This window comes from Canis lupus, chromosome 15 (genome assembly GCF_003254725.2).
Source record: "Canis lupus dingo isolate Sandy chromosome 15, ASM325472v2, whole genome shotgun sequence".
Classification (NCBI taxonomy): Eukaryota; Metazoa; Chordata; class Mammalia; order Carnivora; family Canidae; genus Canis; species Canis lupus.
In genome coordinates, this window is record NC_064257.1 from 19,545,191 (window position 1) to 19,552,761 (window position 7,571).

The following is a 7,571-nucleotide window of genomic DNA, read 5'->3' on the forward strand; positions in this document are numbered from 1 at the left end:
TACTATTTATTACTGTTACATGATTCCATTTTCCTTAGGTTGGTGTGGATAGGGAAACATGAGTTATAAGAAATTACAGTCAACATACAAAGCTGATAAGAAACAAAATACCAAAGAAACAACATGTGGCTGAAGAGAATGGACGGTGTTGAGATATATCTGATGATAGAGGTGTGCACAATTAAGGACACACATGGAGGGAAAACTCAGGAAGGATAAAGTACAGAACCAGCTGAAGTTGAAGATAAAAAAAAAAAACAATTCAGTTGAAACAAAACAAAGCTATGTTTGGAGGAAGAAAATGATGTAATGCTGACAGATGGCAGAGAAAGTATAAACACTTAACTATTGTACTTCTTTTTTGTTGTGTAAGTAAAGAAAATGGTCTTCAAAGGGAAAAGTAGAAAACATAACTAAGCAGAAAAATGAGAGATCCTCCTCATTTTTACTTTCCTCTATTTTTTGAAAGTTTTAGAATATTACCTTTCTTTGCTTGAAAAAAGAGTTTTAATATTTTATTGAAAAATAATTAAATTCAATATATATGAAAGATTAAGCAAGAGTCCAAATCCGTGCTTTAGATGATGCCACATCCACAGTTTCAGATGAATTATGGCCTCAGGTACTGGGAGAGTAGAGATGTGATAATGGGACAACAGCTGATAGTCTTTAAGTCATGATGAAGAACAAGAAAGTTGCCAATAGCTTAGACCTAATATTTACATTTTATAAAGCAATTTTACATGTCTAATATTAGCTACTGTTATGTGCTACTTGCTAGGCATTATGTTAGACCAAAGGTCAGAAAAGTATGGCTCATAATGCCAGTTTCAGCCTACTGCCTGTTTTTGTGTGCGAAGAATGGAAAATTAAATGGTTTGAAAAAATTCAAAAGAAGCATATATTGTGTCATGTGAAATTTATATGAAAACCAAACTTCAGTGTCCACAAAGCCTTATTAGAACACAGCCATGCCCATTTGTTTACATACTGTCTATGGTTGCATTTATGCATCAACTGGAGAGTCGGCATCAATTGGAGAATCGGGTAGTTTGACGGAGGGTTATGGGTCTGCAAAACCTAAAATATTTACCATTTAGTCTTTGAAAAAAAAATGCACTGATTCATGGGTTACATATATATCTATCTCTCATCCATGGTCCATGTATTTCATTAGGACCTCTCCAGGTCTTACCCAGGGAGGTGGGCTTTCCAGCCACTATTACCCCTGTGATAAAATGGGAACTCAGATCATTTAAATAACTTGTGCAAGGTCACAGAGCTCACACGGCACTTGTGTTGGTCTTCTGTTCTCAAAGCCCACGCTCTTTATAGCATACCAGACAGCTGGAAGACGAGTTATGGCAAAATGTTTCTTTCTTTCTTTTTCTTTTTTTAGTGAAGAAAAGGACACTAGAAATTTTATTCTAGTAAGTTTCATTTCAAATCTCAGAAAAAAAAATTGCTAAATGAGGGACGCCTGGGTGGCTCAGTGGATTAGTGCCTGCTTTTAGCCCAGGGCCTGAGTCCCAGGATCGAGTCCCCCATCGGGCTCCATGCATGGAGCCTGCTTCTCCCTCTGTCTGTGTCTCTGCCTCTCTCTCTCTCTGTGTGTCTCTCATGAATAAATAAATAAAATCTTTAAAAAAAATTGCTAAATGAGTGACTATAAAACTGTAAGAAAAGGAAGTACTCACTAAGAATACTTTCCTGCTCTGATCATGTATTTATTCTATAAAATATTTCATATAATATAAATGTATTAAGATTTATGAGGGATCCCTGGGTGGCGCAGCGGTTTGGCGCCTGCCTTTGGCCCAGGGCGCGATCCTGGAGCCCCGGGATCGAATCCCACGTCGGGCTCCCGGTGCATGGAGCCTGCTTCTCCCTCTGCCTATGTCTCTGCCTCTCTCTCTCTCTCCGTGTGTGACTATCATAAATAAATATAAAAAAAAACTAAAAAAAAAGATTTATGATAATTAAGAGAAATAAAATTATAAAGAAGGATTTTGACTCTTACATTTATATAATGCTTTACAGTTTTCCAAAGCACATTTACATGTACTATTGATTTTATTTGAGATCACAATTCTATCAGCTTGACAAGGCAGGGCTTTAGAGCCCTGGTTTGCAGACAAATCTCAGAAAGATTAAATGGCTTCTGTAAAATCATAAAACTAATGACACAGCCAAGACTTGAACCCAGATCGCTGACTTCCAATTCAATGATTAGGGCATAATAAAATAGGTATGTTTATTGCCTTCTTAATTTGTGCCAGGACTCTTCTAAATGCTTTTACCCATATTAACTTATTTGAATTTCACAATGACACTGTGAAATATGCTCTATTATTATTCCCATTTTACAACGGAGGAAACAGAAACTAAGTGATCCAGTTACTTGCTTAAGACCACAGAACTCATAGTAGGTGGTATAGAGCCAGGATCTGAACTACACCACCTGGCTCTAGGGCCAGAGCGCTTAGCCACCACACGCTGCTTCCTCCTGAGGTATCTGACACAGCTCTCCATGGTATCACTTTGGGCTAATAGCACAACTACATGACTACATTGCCTACTGAATAACAATACTGGCAGTAGTGATTAAAGGTTGGCAGTATCCTGAGTGCTAGGTCCTCGGAGCACAGGGGTTTATGGTGAAGTTTTAAGTTGATTGTTCATGTTTTGCCTATTGCAGATTTTACAAATACAGGAAGTGGATTTGATGATTATATTATCTGCTTTTAACTACGGAATCTTCTCAAAATGAGAGGATTGTCTGAAAGGATCCATACAAAGAAACTGTGTGTAGTGAGTAGTTTATACTAATAAATATGTATGTATTTGCACATTCTAGTAATTCAGGTGCAGTCAACAAGATGATGGCAGAGCCCCTACTTGTAAAGTGAGGGGCACTCCTCTGTCAGCAGCAATGAGATCAAACAACTGATAATCTAAGCATATCTCACGTATGTATTTTTATTACTCTCTTTAGAAATATAATTAAAATACACCAAGTTATAGAAAATCATTAATAAAAATAATTTTACAGCCAAAACAGAGAACACTAACATACATCATCTACTAAAACCGATCCTTGGGCAGTAAGCTGGATCAGTGAGGGCAGTAAATAGCAGAAACGTTCAGGTAGTAGAATGCTTGGGGCTTGTTCCTGTGATCTGTACAATTTCCATCTTGCTCTTTTAAAAAAAAAATTATTTATTTATTCATGAGACTGAGAGAGAGAGAGGCAGAGACACAGGCAGAGGGAGAAGCAGGCTCCATGCAGGGAGCCTGATCCCAGGTCTCCAGGATCACACCCTGGGCTGAGGGCAGGCGCTAAACTGCTGAGCCACCCTGGCTGCCACCTGAGCAGCCCACCCGAGCTGCTCGCTCTTTGTTTTGCAAATGTTACAAGCAGAATGTCTAATTTGGGTATTGTAAGCAACTCCCTGGAAGTTATTTGCAATCATTTTAACTGATTCACCGAGTATATACTGGATCAACAACATTAGCATCACCTGAGAACTAGTAAGAAAGGCAAATTTTTGGACCCCACCCCAGATACACCAAGAGAAAAACTCTGGGTATAGGGCCCAACAATTTGTTTGAACAAGCTCTCCAGGGGATTTTGTTTGAGAACCATATATTATATGTGTTCTAGAACAGTTAAATTAGAAATAGCTGGAAGGATAGGGAGGTGTTTCTAAATTCTGAAAGATAATTAGTATTGGATAAAGGTCACTTAAAGTGAATTTACTTAAGCTACAATTTTACAGTTTAACAATTCAAAGTAAGGACCAAAGACTACCAGCATCATCATTCCTGGGAGCTTGTTACAAATGTGGACTCTGACCCCTCCCCTGACCTAGTTGAATCATAATCTATAGTTTAACAAGATCTCCAGGTGATTCCCATGCACATTAATATTTGTGATGCTGTTAAAGAAAATAGTTTTTTAAATGTTTGGGAAGGGTGCCTGGGTGGCTCACTTGGTTAAGGGTCCACCTCTTGATTTCAGCTCACGTCATGATCTCATCAGGATCATTAGATGGAGACCTGAGTCCGACTCCATGCTCAGCAGAAGTCTGCTTTCTCTCTCTCTCTCTTCCTCTGCCCCCCTCCCACTTAAATAAATAAATAAATCTTTTAAAAATGTTTGGGAAAAAACTTAAAATATTGATATTTCAACTTTTTCTTTTGAATAAAATTGTATGATAGTATGGTATAATATTCTTCATTTTATGGCTGACTTTTGTAGTACTATCATAACTTTTGTAACAAAAATAATTTGAGGGCTTCATTATTTCCAAAGAGCTTCTTCTAATCTTTGAGAGATGAATCATTCTCTTGAAGTGCTTGTCATCAGATCTGTTTATTTTCTTGCAGTACATGCTCATCAGGTGGAGCTCCTTGCTTTTCCATGGCTTTCATGTGATCCCGCAGTTTTCCAACGCTGTGTACGCTGACTTTATGAAGTATACTTTGTTTTTAAAAAAATCACAATCCACTTTAGGGTCATCCCATTACATTTGGGATGTTTACATCCAACATTCAGGCAATGGCTGCCTGACAAGCATTTTGACAGGATGGGTGGGGACAAAACCTAGTGTTAAGCTGGAGGACACTGGGTGGGGACACATTTTATAGGTGGTCAGGTCATTAGTTGAATATGTCCATATAATAACTACTGCTTTATTAGGTAGCCTCCTAAGTGGGATGTTGGGATAATGGAAACTCAGATAACAATGACAATAGTGTTAAGGGTGATTGTCTCTGGGCAATAAAAGTCTGTATAATTTTTATTTCCCTTTTTGTGCATATCAGTATTTTCTAAACGCTCTAGAATTAATGCATGTTATTTTTGTAACCAGAAAAAAAAACCTATTACTCAATAATTTCTTGAATTGAGGTATAGTTTATGTGACACAACCTGATCCAGTGGAAGCTGGCAACGCTGGTGGTGTTGAAAGAACTCACCCAAAGCTGAACAAAGGAGAGAGAAGTTTGCAGGGAGTAAACTCCCACTGCAAGGGAGTAGGGCGCAGGACAGCAAAAGAGAGACTGTTTGCCAGGAGGCGGTGGGGGGTGGGGGGGTTGTAGGTAAAGGGGAAGGTGAGGCGGGATGGAAACATACGGAATTTCCCTTTTTTCCTTTTTTCACACCTGTTGCTGGGGGTAAGCAACCCATTGGTCAGCTAGCGCTCATGGGTATTTGAGGTGCGTCACCTAGTGGGCCTGATCGTATTCAGCCCAGGGGTCCCCTGGGCCCTTTGACCTCACGCAGGTTTGCATTGCTCAAGCTGGTTGCCTGAAAGTGGCCTCTACACTTTACATTCAATAACATACACAGAAATCCTAGGCATTTAGTTCAAAGGGTTGCGGCAGTTGTACGCATTGGTATAACCACCGTTCCAAACAAGATACGGACTATTCCCATCACCCGGAGGCTCCTAAACCCCCTCTAAATCAGAAATTACCTAAACATATCACTCCTCCTGTACTACGCACTGCTTCCCAGGCTTTCTGGCCTCTGCAGTTCTTTCAGTGTGCTGCTCTGGAGCAGCACGCTGGATCCGGATTCTAGCAAATACACATTTGTGTCGGCCTCAAGCAAAGAACTCAAGTATACAGGGGAAGCATGTCTTTCTGTGTATTCCCCTTTGTGTATTTCCAACTCGGATTTAAGTAGAAAATGAGAAAAATAGTTGCCCCTCCCCCACAGCCATTGCTTTTGCTCTTTTTCCCTCCTGCTGTGAAACAGCTACTCATGCGGCCACAGGGGATTGTGTGAAGGGAAAGCCTCATCCTTGCCAAGGTGACCCAGGGCTCTCAGCAGCCGGTGCTCGCTGGGCCTATCGCCCCCTCATCTCGTGTCCCCGCTGACGCCCTCATCTGCCCCTCCCAGGTCTCTTGCTTATTGTTCTGGTTCATGGTAACAGCAAAAACAGCAAAAATAATGTTGATTAAAAGATAATAAAGTTTAAAACACACAAAGTGCTTTCTAAAGGTCATCTCAGTTCATTAGGCATCCCTCCAATACCACCTACATTCTGAGGGGAAATACTAGGATTCATTCATTCATTCATTCATTCATTCATTCCTTTGTTCACTCACACAGCACCTATTTATAGACATAGAAGACTATGTTCTAGACAAAGGACTAGGCACTGAGTAAAGTGGCAGAAAAAAAAACTCCCTCACAAAACCTATTGTCCAGTGAGGGAACCGGATGAGTAAACAGGCAGTTCCGACTCAGAGTGCAGGGTCTGTGTAGTAGCATTGTGAGCCGGGGGCGCTGCTCATAACCCGGCGGCCCCGGGGGCCCAGCGCTTGAGCCCCCGCCTTCGCCCGGAGTGGGACCTCCCGGGGTCGAGGCCCACGTCGGGCTCCCCACACGAGCCTGCCTCTCCCTCTGCCTGGGTCTCCGCCTCTCTCTCTCTGTCTCTGATGAATAAATACATAAAATCTTTAAAAAAATAAAATTTTAAAAATTAAATTAAATTAAAAAATATTTAAATACTGGGATCCCTGGGTGGCGCAGCGGTTTGGCGCCTGCCTTTGGCCCAGGGCGGGATCCTGGAGACCCGGGATCGAGTCCCACGTCGGGCTCCCGGTGCATGGAGCCTGCTTCTCCCTCGGCCTGTGTCTCTGCCTCTCTCTCTCTCTCTCTGTGTGACTATCATAAATAAAGAAAAAATTTAAAACAAACAAACAAACAACTTAAATACTGAGAAGTTGGAAACAACCTATCTTAGCAACAGGAAAATGTCGAATTACTGCACAGCTGCTTGATGGAATGTTTTGTGACCATTAAAAGCCATTTTTGGAGAAGATACATTTGAAGATTAATAGACACACATTACTTTTATAATCAGATAAATTCTAATGTGAAAGACACTATTGTTATAAGTATGCTAATATCCTAGCCAGCACATAGTGATGGAAAGATTTATCTTCATATACAACTTAAATGGAAATATATTTTCTAATGAAATTTTAATTTTAAGATGTGCCCTTATAATTCTTCTTTTAAGAGGTTATCTATAATTAGTTTTCTTGTTTTTAAATCTAATATTTAAAACAAATTTTCTAATAGATACCTATATTTATGTAACTTATTATTATTATACTGTTAGGTTATTATTATTTCACTTGATCTCAAAAATAATCCTGTGAAGTCAGTGTTGTTACCCTCCTTTACAGAGGAAACCAAGGTTCAGTGATATTCAAGAACATAAGCAACATCAGAGTTAGTGGGTGGCAGTCCCAGAACTCCAGTGTAGTTTTTTTTTACTCCAAATCCAGAGTTTCTTGCATTTCACATTGGTATCTCACTAGTTTTATTTACATCCCAATGGGTCCCAGGTTTTTCAATCAAACAGGGTTTGAACTAGCATAGTATCTGTTCTTATATTTATTTTCACTGTGATTTCTTAGAACTAATTGCTGAAATAAAATAAACCTTGTAAGTACCTAATATGTAAAAACACTATCAGTGAGTCCAACTCACCTAAGCTTTATGTATTTTCAACTATTTTTAGGATGTGTATTTTCCTGATTATAAAAGT